This window comes from Lycorma delicatula, chromosome 2, assembly GCF_047948215.1.
Source record: "Lycorma delicatula isolate Av1 chromosome 2, ASM4794821v1, whole genome shotgun sequence".
Taxonomy (NCBI): Eukaryota; Metazoa; Arthropoda; class Insecta; order Hemiptera; family Fulgoridae; genus Lycorma; species Lycorma delicatula.
Window position 1 is genome coordinate 7,200,963 of NC_134456.1, and position 17,870 is coordinate 7,218,832.

General features: G+C 31.0%; 1 protein-coding gene across 1 annotated transcript in view; it reads left to right on the forward strand.

Annotated features, from left to right (window-relative positions):
* The first annotated feature begins 2,461 nt into the window (after positions 1–2,461).
* SP1173 (major facilitator superfamily domain-containing protein SP1173) overlaps positions 2,462–17,870 on the forward strand; it is a 281,971-nt gene continuing 266,562 nt past the window's right edge. Inside the window, exon 1 of the mRNA XM_075358237.1 lies at positions 2,462–2,700. The gene's annotated coding sequence lies outside the window, so the exon portion shown is untranslated. The remainder of the gene's footprint in view (positions 2,701–17,870) is intronic.

The following is a 17,870-nucleotide window of genomic DNA, read 5'->3' on the forward strand; positions in this document are numbered from 1 at the left end:
TCTTGAGACTAGTTATTTTTGTTTTTTTTTGTTCTTTTTTACTTAATGAGGTGTGTGGACATTGACTTTTGTGATCATTTAGCTTTAATGGAAATCTGTAGTGTATGAAAAATGCGATGCCTGACCAGGATTCGAACCCAGGACCTCTGGGTAAAAGGCTGAGATGCTACCACTTGTGCCAGGAAGTAATTTAACAATTAATTATTAAAGATAAGTTAAATAAAGATTATTTTTCTTAGTCTGTAGTTTCTAAAATTTATCTTAAAATTTTCATTTTTCTTTTTTAAATATTTTTCCATTCTTAATTATTTGCATCACCATTATTTTTAAACATAAATATTTTTGTTAAATGGTTGTGTGGTAGTGTCTAAATTTTCCCTTAAAAGAAAGGGATTTAAATACACCAAAATATGTATTTATTATTTTTTTTTTAAATGAAAAAAAAATGAATTAATTTCTCACTAAGCATCAGGGTTATAATAGTGATTTCTAATATATTATATATTATGTTGTGTATATTATACAATGCAGGGTGATTCAAAGAAACGGGAAATTTTGAAAGTTGTGTTGTAGCCGTGGGCGATTGGTACCACTTGATAAGTGGCGCCAGCCTCTCTGTCCTAACCTGCCATTTAGTTGTCATGGATCCTTGGAGAGGTGCGCAACGTGCATTTGCTATCAAAGCGTTTTACAGAAAACAATGACAGTGTGGAGAAAGCGCGTAGAGAATTTCGCCGTCATTTTAATCTGGGATGGCACAACCGTGTTCCATCAGCACATGCAATTAAAACATGGATATCTAATTTTGAGGAAACTGGTTCGGCAATGAAAAAGAAATCTCCAGGCCGTGAGCGACCCGTCCGTACACCACAGAATGTTCAAGCTTTACAAGATGCTGTCACACGAAATCCACATCGGTCAATCCGTCGTCTCTCAGCATCTTTAAAATTGTGTAGTTCAAGTGTTCGAAGAATGTTAGTGAAGGACTTGCAATACCATCCATCCATACAAGTTGCAGATCGTCCAGGAACCGAAACCGAAGGATGCGGTTGTGCGAGCACAATTCTGTAATGTAATGCTTCAGAAGATAAATGATAACGAAGAGTTTGTTCACGAACTGTGGATATCAGACGAAGCGCATTTCTACCTCAGTGGATTTGTTAACAAGCAAAATTTCAGATACCGGACACAAGAAAATCCTACGCAGCTACACCAGCGTCCGTTGCACAGCCAGAAAGTGACCGTGTGGTGTGCTATGTCATCTTACGGTGTTATAGGCCCTTATTTTTTTGAGGATGACAACGGTCTTGCGATTACAGTGACGTCGGCTTGTTACGTAGCCGTGCTTGAAACCTTTGTTGTGGAACAACAAAAGAGATTTCCACCGATTCTTAACACAGCCTGGTTTCAACAACACGGAGCAACGTCACATACTGTACGAATATCGACGGCAGCTGTACGCCGATTGTTTGGACAACGTGTCATTTCACGAAATGGTGACATTAGATGGCCTCCCAGACCGCCTGATCTCTCAGCTTGCGATTGCGTTTTGTGGGGTCACCTTAAAAGCAAAGTGTTCCACAGTAGACCTGCTACAACGGAAGAACTGAAGGCAAAGATCCGAGAAGCAATTGCGGAAATTCCAGTCGAGATGTTACGTCAAACCACGAACAATTTAACGAAGAGACTTCGTGAGTGTTTACGTAGAAGAGGTCACCTGCAAGATGTCATTTTAAAAAAATAAACTAAAATGTATGTATCCTAAAATGGCAACATTAGTATAATTACATGAAATAAAATTCATTTTCTAAAAAAAATTTTTCATTAACGTTATTTAATTTTTTTTAATTTCCCGTTTCTTTGAATCAGCCTGTATATATACTGTATGTGTGTATGTATTATATTATATGAAACATATCAATCTATCTGAATTTGTAATTTAAAAAAATTTTTGAAATTTTATTTATATACTGTAGGTACTAAATTACATAATTTATCATATAAAGTTCAATTATTATAGTTTGTTAAAAAAAATTATTAAAGTAATTAGTATAATCGAGTTATCTAAAGACGTTTCTTTGTTTTTTTTTATTTTTTTAAATTTAGGTAATAAAACTGTAATATATGTGTGATACCTATTTAATATTTAATAATAAATTCATTAAACTGGACGCGTTTAAAAAAATAATGTTTATTAAATTTAAAATGAAATTTAAAAATATATATATTACTCCAATTTCTCATTTTTATCACATTAAAAATAAATTAAAACAATTTTAATAAAATAATACATTAAAATAAATTTGTTGAAGTAATCAAATTACTCCGATTAAGATTTTCTGCTTTTAGAGAAATAATAAAGAGGGAAATATTTTAATAAGTAGGGAATATTGGTTCTTTGAAAAACTAGTAGAACAAGTGGCAACACTGATGTTAGTCGTTTTTGTTTCAACACTTTAAACAACGTGAAGAGACTGCTGCTTCAGGTGTTGTATATGATTCGAGCTTGGTGGTTGGGTTAAGTGCATGTGCGTGTGTGGTAATTTTGTTTTTTTTATTGTACTATGTAGCAATAGCGTTTCTAATTCATAAATACAGCGAGTATCGAATGCTTTTAGCTTCCAGTGAGTTGAACTAGTAAGGTTTCAAATCAGTGTTATATAATCTTATTTCGTTGAACATTTATTAAAAGATTTTATTGTAAGTAATATTTATTATTTTTTTGTAAATTTATTTGTTTATAATTTAAAGTATACTTAATAAAATTTATTCAGTTGTGATTAATGCAAAATATTAGATTTGCGATTTTATGAAAGATAATTGTAATTTGGTTTGAGCATTTAAAAAATAACAAAGCAAATATTTGGAATGTTATTAGCAAACAGGATTTTTCACCCGGGAAATCAGTTTTAAAAAATATTTGTCTATGAAACATTGCATTATTTTTAATGCGTTAACGTCTCTTCATTCTCAATTTAAAACTGGCTTAATTAACGATAGTTTATGGACAAAGAAATCTGGTATTAAATACAGAAAACCTAAAAAAACAATTATTAATGTTGCTTCCAATTGTAATTAACTTTATAAAATTTTACTTCTTTTTGAGTCAGAATAGAAATGACTGAAAATAGAAATTGGGTTCTGCGTCTAGTAAAACGTACAATATGATTACGAAAAAGTAAAATAAATTAATTTAAAAATACGGGTTTTCCCTCCTCTAGCACATTGTTATATACTTTTAATGCAAGTTGACATTTCTTACGTTCGCACTGTATAGCAATGTATTATATACTGTATTATTACTCTCGTTTTTCTGCTACATTTCTATAGTTATAAATAAAAAACTTTGTTTTTAATTTTAACGTTCTGTTACATTACACAACAAAGGAAATATTGCAGTATTTCATAAACTAACTTCTCTTAACATAATGTTTTGATTTTGGATTTCTTGATATTATATTACCGTAAAAGGCACCTCTCAAAACTGATAAACTAACATCTAAATTAGGTACGTTTTCGTTTTGCGCCCCCCACTTTTTTCGCATTTTTTCACATAGAAATTATTTAATACAGCAGCATGTTTTATAACTGAACTGATGAATAAAACATTAGAGAATTACCGTAGTAACCTTATAACTCAATAAAAATAACACGACAATACATTAGAAAAACACTGTTTTATACCGGTTATTTTAAACATTCTCCTTATTAACATATTTTGCATAATAAAAATAAGCATTATTGCTTATAATAACAAATATAATCTAACCAAACTTAACTTAGGCTCGCTAACCTTGACTAATTAACAGTAATGTTTAGATTATTTAAATAATAAATTCAGTAACTATTGCACTTATTTATTTAAGTTTGTTTTGATTACACGTATAATTTCTTTGCAAATACTTCCAAATACTGATTTGGAAGAATTCTGCCTCTATTGTATTTTATTTTTGAAAATAAGGACTCGTCTCTTTCTACCGTCATTCCTGGACCACCTTTTTTGAGTTTTTTAATAAATGATCAGCACACACACCTCTCTAAGGTACGTTTCTCAATCCGTTATTGCTTCACTTGAAATTAACCTACGCTCGCTAACCTTGACTAATATGTTAATATGCCTAAAATGAGCGGTATAAAACAGCATGTTAATGTGTTTTCTCTAATTTTATTTATCAATTATTATAAAACATGCTATATAGTAATTTTTAAAGTCCTAATGTTAGTTAATCCTACCTATGTTATAGAATAGAAAAAAAATTGCTGAAAACACAAAAATGCAATAACTCAAGATCTAATTGATGTACTGGGACGGATAACGCATAAAGATACTAAATATCAAGATAAATCGCAATTCAGAATTCATTAATGAAAGTAATTTGAGCACATATTTATGTACATGTTAAAAGAAAAATCAAGTAAATATAAATAAATAAATAAAATAACCAAATACTGATAATAATTTTCAGCTTTATTTTTATTATATTTTAATCCCTAAATAAATGCTGGGTAAGTTCGGTTATTATTGCTTGATTTACAAATAAAAATTTTCTAGAGAGAGTGTCATTAAATTATCAATTGAAAGTAAACATTTTATAAATAAATAGAATATGCCTGATATATATATATATATATATATATATATACATAATGTACATTATTATGTAGATCATATTAGAATGTTACTTTACGTATAAAAATTGAAACTGCTCCAAATATTTGCCTAGATGGATCTTAAGGGAAATTATGGTAAAGCCGTGATCTGAACAACATAAAAAAATACACAATCAGTGGTGTCTAGCGTATAGACAGTGCGGAACTGCAGCACCTCCTATTTCCACTTGATATTATTGATAACATGTAATATAATGAGTCCTTTTTTCTTAAATTCTTTCTTTATATTTGTACAAATTATCCTTGTACAAAGTAAAGGAAGTATCGCGAAAAATTTCGGTTTTCAGAGTTCAACGAAAATATCCAGTTTGACCATCTCCGATTCCATTTTTACTAGTTTCGGCGTAACACTTACACGTACGTATGCATCACGATTAGCCGTAGGATGTTGAAATTTTGGATTTAGGACTGTTGTAGCGTCTAGTTGTGCATCTCCTCTTTTGATTGTAATCGACTCTACCAAAAGTGGCCAAAAAAACTACCAAAAAAGCCCAAAATCCAAAAAAATTGGATTTTAGACTTTTTTTTTTTTTAACTGCAGTAGTAATAACTGATCTCATTAAGAGCTTTTCAACGATATATCATAAGTGGTACTTATTTTCATTGGTTCTAGAGTGAGTTATAGCCAAATAAAATTTTAATTAATGAAGTATTTGGATTTTACAAGGAGTTGGGATATCGATTCAATCAGACTTCATTTCCTTTTTTTTAAAGGTATTTACGTATTAACGCCACCGCAGCTACAGCTTAAATAAAGCTGTATGTTACATTTAATAATATTATAAAATAAAGCCACCGCAGCTACTGCTTTATTTAAAAACAAAGTAGTCGATCGGATTTCGGTGGAAAATGAACAGTCTCTTTATTAATTATAATAAATGGTTATTTATATTTATTTATTTTATAAATATAATTAACCAAAATTAACCTACGCTCGCTAACCTTGATTAATTAACACCGTAATTTTTTGATTATTTATTTAATAAATTCAGTAATTATTGCAATTATTTATTATTTAAATAATCAAAACACTCCTGTTAATTAGTCAAGGTTAGCGAGCGTAGGTTAAGTTTGGTTAATAAAATAAATAAATATAAATAACCATTTATTAAAATTAATAAAGAGACTGTTTTGAATCTATGTTAAACTCTATATCGGCCCATTTTCCACCGAAATCCGATTGACTACTTTGTTTTTAAATAAAGCAGTAGCTGCGGTGGCGTTAATACGTAAGTACCTTTTTAAATTTAAATATATTGATTTATTAATAACCTCTGATTGTAAAAAAATATTTACAATAAATAATAATTCAGTAAAAATAATTTTAAAAAATGAAAAAATATAAAAAGTTATTTATGTAAGAAAATTTTCTGTACTTTTCATAAAAAAATAAAAAAATGTGTATATGTAATTTAATAGGCGTACACAAGGAAGTCATATGATGTTCACATTAGATTTTTACATTTCGAAAACTCGTTGACGGAACAGATGATATATTTGAAACAGGAATATTTGTAAGCATAATTAATATTTAATAATGATGACAAGCAATAAGAATTTACTGTAATATAATGAAAATAAATACGTCTCCGCATTAATCTTTAATCAGATATACAATAAAAGTTATACGGTAACGATACCGAATTTCTACTTGCACTTGAAACGCTGTATCTTTGCCAATTAATTTGAATTGAAGCTTTATAATAACAGTACATTATTGCGTACGAATCTATAAAGTACGACACGAATCTTAGCGGGTGTCTTAAACTTCCCAAGAGTGCATTAATGGCCATTATAGAGAGTTGCGTACCATATTTCTTCTACTGCTGAGGAAATATTGGGATTCTTGATTTATATCAATGATAGAATATATTGTTTACGGAATATTTTTTAATTTTTAAAAAAATACTTTAAATAATACATTTCTGTGGTAATAGGTTATTAGTCATAAGTCTGCCTTTTCTTTAATATAAATCGGTGTTAAAGATTCTTCCTCGAAAGTCGACATAATTAACAAAAGGATAAACAGTGTAATATAGAAAACTTAGTTACCTATTGGTGTACTTTCAAATTAACTTCTGCTTACTACCTACAAAATCAAATTAAAATCAAAGTAAAAAAAAAAAAAACAGCTGATATATTAAAAAATACTCGCTTCTAATTGGTCAGGGGTTTTTACTTCTAACAGTAGGCTTTTGATTGGTTGAACAGCTATCATAATGAAACGATTTCATTATGATTCAGGTTTCAGCCGCATAATTCAAACGTTATAACAGAGCCGTCCGATCAAATCAGTTGTCAGTCAATTAATGCAATTCCGTTTCATTGCTGAAATGGTTTTGTTAAAAAAAAAAACTGATGAAAAACTGAGATTTTTTGAGTAATTTTTGATTTGAACAAATTATCGCTCGTGTTAAAGCGTGAAAAATTGTAAAAACATATGCCTCCTTAAATAATAATTTTTATTAACCTCACTACAAATTTTGCGTTTTTGGACGAATGGTTTTCCAGTCGTAAATTATTTTTTAATCTGATACGTTTGTTTAATTAAATAAGCTAAATTAGAAGAGATATGAATAGAAATGATACACGACAATTATTATGTCGTGGATGAATTGATATTTATTAACAAAAGGTTAGTGATTAAGTATTTCGCACTTGCGCGGGCGATGTACTCTCGCAAGAAAATGATTAATTGGTAAATTTATCTTTGAGCAACGATCTACAGTGATGTTCATTGTAATCTATGTTATTATTATGATGTTATTTATACTCTTTCCTTTCCTTAACAATGATTTTAAAAAAACTTTTTCTTTAAAATTTCAGTTTTTTTCCTATTGTTGATATATATATATATATATATATATATATATATATATATATATATATATATATACGCACACACTTTAAAGGTGAGGCCAAACTCTAGTCATTCTACTTAACATAGTGAAGATAAAATGTCCAGCGAACGCGGATCCGAAAACGCATATTTTTCTGTCTCCGACATTTTATGTTTTTAAAAAAAAATAGTTTCAGAACGGTTGAAATATCGATTGAAAGAATAACGCAATAAAATTTTGTACTTTATTATAAACTAACATTTTTTAATTGGGGAAAAAATAACGATACTCTTCGTTGACAAATTACAAAATGGCGGTCGTTACAGTTTTTTAATCTTAAATATCTTAGGAATTATTCGATTTATCAAATTGTGTTTTATTATAAAAATTATGAAGCATTTTTTTGTGAACAATACGACACCTTAGTCGGAAAAATTTTATTACAAAGAACAAAGTTATTGCAAAATTTGGCCTAAACCAATATGGCGGCCATCTTGCTTTTTTATTATCGTGACTCTCTTGATAACTAAATTAAAAATCACGATTTATTATCGTAATTATCCCGGAACGCGGTTCAGCCGCGTTTAGCTGAACCGCGTTCCGGTCGGCAGACCGGTGTAGCCGCGACCCACCGGGTTGGTCTAGTGGTTAACGCGTCTTCCCAAATCAGCTGATTTGGAAGTTGACAGTTCCAGCGTTCAAGTCCTAGTAAATCCAGTTATTTTTACACGGATTTGAATACTAGATCGTGGATACCGTTGTTCTTTGGTGGTTGGGTTTCAATTAACAACACATCTCAGGAACGGTCGAACTGAGAATGTACAAGACTACACTTCATTTACACTCATACATATCACCCTCATTCATCCTCTGAAGAATTATCTAAACGGTAGTTACCGGAGGCTAAACCGGAAAAAGAAAAAGAAAGACCGGTGTAGCCGCGAGGCTTAAGGCACCAAGACCGAATCAACCAAGCGATCGAGTTCGATCCCCGGGCAGACTGAGTTACACTTTAAATATTATTCATTTATTTAATTCTACCGCTCACCTGTGACGTCACAACATAACAGACGACTGCAACAGCACTTTTTGGGTTTGAAGTACGGTTTTGGAAAAAAAACTTTTGCAAATATTGTTATCTTTTAATTGTTAACTAATGTGCCTAAGAAAAATATGACCTTAATTAGGCGAAATCTCGAGATATCAAGGGTGATCTTGCTCTACAACCTCACCCCCGTGACTTTTTCAATTGAAAATTTAGTGCTATCTATCAGTGACTTGTATATAGAAGTAATCTGACCAAGTTTGGTCAAAATCGATCGACTAGTTCTGCAAATGTAAGGTGATTTACTGGCCAACACCGAACACACGTACCTATGAAAATTAACATCAGGAAAATTTTCATCCGGTTTTTGGATTTTTTTTTGGGTTTCGTAGGGGTCAAAACGTCAAGATCCGGTGAAAACCGCATATGCCCAATTTGGACTGATAACAATACTTTACCTTCCAGAGCTATAGCGCTATTTAGACGGGAAAGTAAAAATCATACGTTCATAAACGCCTGACTTGATTACGGACATTGCGAATAGGAGGTGACCATTCATATGTAACAAAATTAAATTTTATTGTTTTGTGTTGAAGAAATTTAATCGAACTCTAAGCTATCGTTATTATTTTATACGTTTATTATGCGTGTGTATATTCCAGTCTGATGTATAGTATCATCTTTTAGGGGCTTCATCATAAAATCAGAACAAGTTTTCATGAAACAAATATGCGCTGTCAATATATTGTTTAGCGCCCGAAGTATGAATGAAGTATACAAATATTTAGAAAATTAAACATTTAAACTTGTCTTTGTGTTTATATTTTATGAATGAGCAATCTTTATTAAAAATAGAAAAGTTACTTATTCTTTTATTTAAAAAAAAAATAACAATGTGCACCTGTGCTAAACCAGATAACAGAACTGTTTTCGTATAACTCAATACAATATTTTGTCTTGTGAGAAAGGACTTCATAATGATTTCGTTGCATTTTTAACAAATTACAAAACCATTTAATAATAAATATTTCAATCAATTTATTTATGATACAATTGAAGGAATTTCTTTTACAGAAACAATATTTATTCTGACAATGAACTTTAAATAATAATAATAACTAAAAAATAGAATTTTCAGCATCCTGTTCAACGTACATAAATATGTACAAAAATAATTTTCATTAATTTCTTCTGAATTATGATATACTTTGAAGTTATTAAATATGATCTTGTATTTTACTTTAACAGTATTTTGTGTGTTTATATTTTAAATAATTAAATGTACTTTATTCACACCAATTTTTTATTTTATAATTAACTTCATTGTGATCCTGCTCTGATCAAGGTTTGTACCGCCGTTTTGCTTGCTCAATCCTGGTAAATTTAGGGATATACCCGTTCTGCTATCTGGGATCTATCCCATTCTGCTGAATGGGTTTATCTACCCGTTCCTTATGTGATCTATATAATTTATTTTTATCTCCTGATCGGGATAAAAAATTCATTTATTTATTTATTTTCGTTATAAGGTTGAAACAAATATAGGTTTTTAAATCTTAATTTTAGTTATGAAATAAAATTATATAGGTTAGAGGAATTGACTAAAATACCATCACCCGGAACTTTTTACCGTTATTATGAAGCTAAAAATAATAATTATTATTAACTATTATCTAGAAAGTTGCATGAGATATCTGGAAACTTCCGTAATATTCATAAGAAAAAAAAAATATATATATATGTACTAACTGCGATCCGGTTGTTCCTCACGTCTATCCCAAATATTGCTTTCAATTCATAAAATTTTCTTGTTAAATTGGGTTGAAATCATAATTATCTCACTTAGGACGGTAAGTTAACCCACCGGGTTGGTCTACTAAAAAAAAACTAGTCCTCGTAAGTCGTAAATTTCGAAGTTCTCAGCTTCAAATCATAATAAAGGTAAGTTGCTTTTATTCGAATTTGAATATTAGATCGTGGATACCGGTGTTCTTTGGTGGTTGAGTTTCAATTAACCACACGTCTCGGGAATGCTCGGCCTGAGTTTGTGGAAGACTACACATTTATTGGTACAGTTATACTACACTGTTAAGTCACTAAAGATTTTAATTGTTAATGCGACTATAAATAAAAGTATTAATTATTTAATTAGGTGATGTGAAATATTTTATTTAAGCGTGGGTACTGAATCAATCGGTTCAGTAGTTTTCCAATTTCGAAATATTGTCTTTTTATTTGGTCACCCAGAGGTTTTGATGTCAAAATGTAGCACTCAATCCATTTTTGGTCTTACTTTATGTGTATTCCAGACATCAATCGAGAATCAATTCCAGAAAATCAATCGGTCAAGCAGTATTTGAATCTTGAATTCTCTTCCTTTTTGTGATCAATGGGCACATATTTTTGGAATTTTAAATACCTTTATTTAAAAATTTGTAGTTTCATTAAATTTGGTTGTTCAGTTCAGATGTGATGTTCTAACAGACAGAAAGAAAGATAGTCTGTCATATATATATATATATATATATATATAAATTCTACCTAATTTGTGTGTGTGTGTGTGTGTTTTTGCGCGTGTGTGTAACATCTAATAAACAAATCGTTATTTAGTTTTTTTTTGTATCGGCGCGTTTTAAGATTGAACAGATGTATGTATTTATTTATTCTTTATGTAGGTCAACATCCTTAAATGGTAACCAGCTGTTAATATTTACTAAATACCCGTAAATGTTGTACCTTTGAGTGCAGATAAAATAATGTAGAAGTTACAAGGAATAAGTAATACACAGAAGGGTTCTTTTAAACATAAAATACTACTGCCAGCTGTTTATTAAACTAATAATTAATTAGGTAGGATAATCTCTATCTTAACTTCATTTTCTTCTTAATTACTGCCAGCCAACACAACATACAATCTATTATTTATCAATGCGATCTATGAGCGACAAAATACCGGGTGAGCAACATACCGAACTGCTAGAGATTAAACTCGGTTATGACGTGTAATATTTTACGAATGAAATGAAAACGTAACTATATTTTGTACATTAGCAAAAATTTGCATATTTGTCAAATTTTTACAAAAGATATTCGATGCACATTTGTGCTCGAGTGATCAAATTGAGAATCACCTGACGCAAAGCGCTGTTGTCAGTACCGTCGATTTATTTTTAATTGCTCGCCTTCAGTTCATCGATAGTTTACTCCCCTGGGCCGGACCGACTTGATGGTATTACGCCACCCAGGAGAGTGTCCGTTACTCTAATAGGCCCTCCCCGCCTATCGGCTATATACCGGCATGGCAGATCAGGCCTACCGGTGGCTCTTTTGAGATTTTTTATTCTCTATTATGTCCTCTATGGAACCACATCATACCAGCAAGTCGTGATGTGACCCCCGGATCTTTTATAATACACTCTTGTCCCTACAGCACACCCCAAGGAGTCCTCAGCGGATCATTGAAATCAGCACACCTAAGCATGCTGGCTCTCACCGCTGAGGCTGTCCACCCGACCTAACATACTAGAAACCCATACTTTTTTCATCTTCATTCTTCTGTTTTAGGACTGTCTTTATATAATCAGCGACCTTACTGCTGAGCATGAAATCCACGGTCTCCTTCGGCGTTTTTCCATGAATACCCGCGTTGTGTCTTAGCCTTATCCATTTATTACATACTAAAAACGTATGCTCAGAATCATCGTCCTGTTCGCAGTACATGCACGTGGGTTCATTCCTTTTTCCCACCTTATGGAGATAACCATTGAAAAACCCATGCCCCGTCAGGAACTGGGTGATCCAATAGTCAGTCTCTCCATGCCGCCTGTTAATCCATCCTGTTAATTCTGGAATTAAAGTTCTTGTCCATCCAGCCTCCGCCCATCTCTCCTGCCAGATTCTATGTATGTTTTCCCCGACTTCATTTTCTGCTCTCCCTAAAAACCTGTCAGTTCTATATCTGGCGATAAGGTCAATCGGTAACATTCCCGAGAGCACACAGAGGGCCTCGTAAGAAACAGTTCTATAGGTAGATACTACTCCCAGTAGTACCCCCCTGTGTGCTCTCTTCAACCTGTCTCTGTTTCTGCTAATATCGAGAGCACTACTCCATGCCGGCACGGCATACATCATTATTGACACTACGGTTGTCGCTAAAGTTTGATAACGCCTTTGTTCTTCAAATAGCCCCGAAAAAAATATTCGCAATTGAACAAATCTGGGGGACCCGAAGGCCACTGCCCTCTGCTAACGGTATATTCTTCTGTAAAAGCTCTCAAAAACGCGTGCAAGGCAATCTTTGATGTTGACTTTTTGTTCCGTTTTTGTAGGAAGAAAACAGTAATCTTTTTCACGATTTGTTAACAAAGCGTACAATTTTTCGAAAATTGGGCAGTACAATTAGAAACACCACACCGTACACCGATTTTCTCATCGGTAAATGAACGCTTAAATATCTGATGAGGATGTTGCCAATTAAGAGATGTCCAGATAAATGAAACCACGTCTGGTTCTCTTAAGTTGTTACTCGATACGGTTTCAGATTTAGATTATGAAGAATCGTAAGTAAAGATTGTATCTTTCACCATTTTCTTGTATAGGTTTGTATAGAATTTCTTACGTATAAATCTTAGCCAATTTTAATCCGAATCGTGTACGCTACTCATTGCTGGGATAATGGAGTTGGGAAATTTCTCCGCAGATATTTGATGCGTTTCTTGAAAAGATTCAGAACCCACACATTAGCAAAATCTTCAATATTAGCTATATTGAAAATATTAGTAAAATTTTCCTCGATTGCATAAGGTATTTTAGAAAACCACAACTGCAAAGAATGAAACAGCCACTAAAGCGTGAATAATTTATAACTCGAAAGTAGTAATATACATAACAAATAGCAGATCTAGTAGAAGTGACAGCAGCAGCATTAAAGATGCACAAAAACTGCAGTTCGGCCGTAAGTTGTTCATTCTACGCTATCGTCAAGACCCTTACCGCAACTACATTTCACCACTGCTTGGCATTATTACATTCCATAATTAACGAATCGCTTTCAGCTCGAAAATATTAATAGATTGTAATCGGTGTGTAAGAAAGTGCAGTCTGTAAAGTGATGAGTGAAAATAACCCATCAAAAACAAAACAAAAATTCAATGCTGCTTCATTTACATTCGAGATTGTTATTTTCATAATATGCTCTGTATTGTTCAAAGGACACAAACTTTGTTGTAGTCTATAAATCTTAGTAGATGATTTTATCGATAAATGATCTTGAAATATGTACAAAAAATAATTTAAAACCTGATATAGTGATTTTAGTTAAGTACATTAAAAAAATAAATAAAAAAATAAACTTTTTAATTTTAAATTTATAAACAATTAACAAAAGTTTGGTAATTGACCGTAAAAAACGGTTATTTTTACCCTTAATTCTTAATTCAAAAATAAAAAAAAGATAAGAAGACGGATTTATCATTATTTTATTTTGTTTCCAACTTGCCGAATCACAACGAAAACCACGCTTCTAACTTGTCTCACTCAAAGTTTTTCTAACTTAAATTAAGCGTAACTCAAAAACGACTCGACCAATCTTCATAAAATTTTCACACGCACAACTTCAGATACATTACTACAGCATAACTAAATTTCAATGAAATTGATTGAATATTTTTTGAGATTTTCGAGGCACAAAATTTTATTCATTGGCTATAAATAAATGTATAAGGAAACAATAATTTAAGCGAATGGTATTTTCGCACTCATACTACAAAGTGTTAAGAAAAATCATTTTCATCCGCCACTCCCAAAATGCGACCAAAAATATTACAGTTCTTTTCTTCGAAAAATCACTAAAAAATAAGTAATTGAAATAATTTGAATTTAAATAATTTTCCAAAATTATTTTTTTACTCTAAATTTAAAATTATTATTTTTTTTTTTAATTTAAATTTACTTTTAATACAGAAATTCAAATTATATTTTTACGAAACAGAATAACTAGTTACATCTTAAAAAAAAAAACGAGAATATAATCTTTTTTAAACTTAACATTATACAATGTATTAAAATAAAATAAGAAAAAACAAAAAGAGCTTATTTTTTCCTTTTCACTATCGATGATGCTTTTAAGTACAAAACGATCCAAGATATAAAAAAATTAAGTAAATACAATTTAAAAAAACACCTTTTACCGAATAATTTGTTTATATTATACACGAAGGCTTTGTTCTCGCCCCCTTAACCTAAATATACGATTTTTTGATCTTCTTAAAGGATTTTTATAAAAATTAAAATAGAATTTTTTATAATTTTTAAATATTTTTTTTGGAATTTTAAGAAAGGTTTCCTTTCGAATAATAAATAAGGATCATAAGCAATAAAATGTTTAAAAAAAGTTTTTTTTTCCACCGTTAGGTAATGCTTCAGAAGATGAGATGAATTGCTTTGTAGCGTGTGTGAAAATGCCAGGGTGTGTGTGATCCCAGGAAAAAATTCGTTAGAGGTTCTTCGGGAAAATTAAAGTTGAACTGTATGTATACACTGAACAATAAAAAGAGTATATGCTAAATGTTTTCTAAGAATTCTATTTGTTATGTCTACGAACTGTAGATAAATGTCTCCTTTAGATAAATGATTAAACGTTGGCACAGTAATTAATTTTGTGCTCTACATTAGTTAATGGATTTCGGGAAATTCCACTACTATAATGTATTAGGCAGACTGTGACTGCAGAACATGTGTTTAAATCTTATTAGAATTTTATTGTTAATGGGTTATAAGAGAATCTTGGAAATTTTTGCTTTACCAGTTCAATAAAAATAACCTGTCATTCTTGACTGTTGCCGGAATACTTTGTGTTTGTATATAGGTACAATTTAGGTACAGAAATCAAAAGAATAACTACCTTAAACTCATAGAGATGTTCAAAGTACTAAATGTAATACCATTATTTTTAAGAAACATTTTGTAAAAATTACTGTATGTTACAACATACTATATTATGTTAATGTCCAGTGTCACCATTTCGTTATATAGACGTATGAATACGTTGAATAAAGGTAAATTTATCCGTAGTTTTATTAAAACGTCACGATACAGTAAGTTTTTGTAAAATCGAGGTTCGTTATATAGAGGTTCGACTGTATTTCAATTTTAAGAGGTGGGGGTTGATTATTTGAAAATTTTTTTGATAATTTATAGTAGGTAATAAATTTAGTTTAATAAAGTTTCTCAGAACAAAACAAAAGTAATGCAATTTAGTAGAAATAACAAAGATGGACCACTGAATGTGAAAATAGGAGGAGAAAAGATTACGGAGGTAGAAGAATTTTGTTATTTGGGAAGTAGAATTACTAAAGATGGACGAAGCAGGAGCGATATAAAATGCCGAATAGCACAAGCTAAACGAGCCTTCAGTAAGAAATATAATTTGTTTACATCAAAAATTAATTTAAATGTCAGGAAAAGATTTTTGAAAGTGTATGTTTGGAGCGTCGCTTTATATGGAAGTGAAACTTGGACGATCGGAGTATCTGAGAAGAAAAGATTAGAAGCTTTTGAAATGCGGTGCTATAGGAGAATGTTAAAAATCAGACGGGTGGATAAAGTGACAAATGAAGAGGTATTGCGGCAAATAGATGAAGAAAGAAGCATTTGGAAAAATATAGTTAAAAGAAGAGACAGACTCATAGGCCACATACTAAGGCATCCTGGAATAGTCGCTTTAATATTGGAAGGACAGGTAGAAGGGGAAAATTGTGTAGGCAGGCCACGTTTGGAATATGTAAAACAAATTGTTAGGGATGTAGGATGTAGAGGGTATACTGAAATGAAACGACTAGCACTAGATAGGGAATCTTGGAGAGCTGCATCAAACCAGTCAAATGACTGAAGACAAAAAAAAAGTTTCTCTAAAATACCGGTGAAGAAAATCAAAATTAATTTTTTCGCAGTACATCCCAAACCCAAAACGAATTTTAAAAATAAATTAATATCATCATTGCCTCATATTATCGAAATATTTGACCTAAATTTGAATAAAATCGGGGTAAATCCTGAAATTTAAGGTCAAAAACAGTGCGACACACATACCTGTACATGTATGGTTTTTTTCTTTCGTGTAGATAAACTAGTTGGTTCCTAAAACGTAAAGATTTGCAAAAAAAATATCCGATGCATTTAAATACAATTAAAATTTTATAATTGTATAAAATTTTTTGTCTAAAAGTTTATTGAAAACTTTTAGAAATTTTAAAACATAATTTGAAATGTTTTTGAAAATTAAAGTTAGTTTAATTTTTTTATTTTCATTTACTTCATCTGTTAAGGATAGTTAAGTTAAGCATAAAGAAACTGTTTGACGTGATTTTAATTCTCTCTGACATCTGGAAGTGTCCTCTTCTCACAGAGGATTCAGAACAAATGAAACTGTTATTGTAGGCGTAAATAAGTTATGTATCAGTTGTTTAAAAAATAATTATTTATATTGTAACAAGAAGTTGATCTATAAGAACAGTTACGATGAATGATATTAAAGTTTATAGCGTGTGAAAAAAATGCCGTGCCTGACCGGGATTAGAACCTTGGACCTCCGGTTGAAAGACAGACGCTGTTATTTCGCCACGGAATTATGATGATCTACATTTTCGCTCTATCGATTTTTTATTAATCAACTTATTTGTTACGAAAAAATAATGTAACATATTTTTTACTTAAACATTTCTTTTGGTTGTAACATCGCTTCTGTTATTGTCTGTATTATTATTATTATTATTATTTTTTTTTTTTGTTATAGTTTAAGATTGACAAGGAGCCTTCTTTATAAATAGGTCTACAAAAGAACCCTTCCTATTGTAGTTGATAAATTCTGGTGGATTCGGTCGGATGGAATGCAATGAGCAGCTGTATTGTTATAGTGAGGGTGGGAAAATGTGTATATATAACTGAATACGGTTTTTCTGTTGTACTCTGAACGAACATCTTTCGTTTATTGAGATCATATGCAGGTGCAGCAACCAGAAACACTAAGAGGCTGCGTTTTCTTATTTGTGTACAGTCACTCGAATTGGGAAAGATGTTAGATACTGTTAACCTTTCAAGGGTATTAATTGATATATTTCCATATCGTTTCAGTAAAGGAACTATAAATTTTAGGATTTCATTGAAATCATTATGTTTGTTATAAGAATGTAACGAATCTTATACTCAGCTTGTATGTTTGTTGATACCGACATTTATTAAATGCATACTACTCAAAGTAAAGATGAGAAAATTTTTATTTTGGCCTTCTATTAATTGCTAATAATGAAGAGAAGATG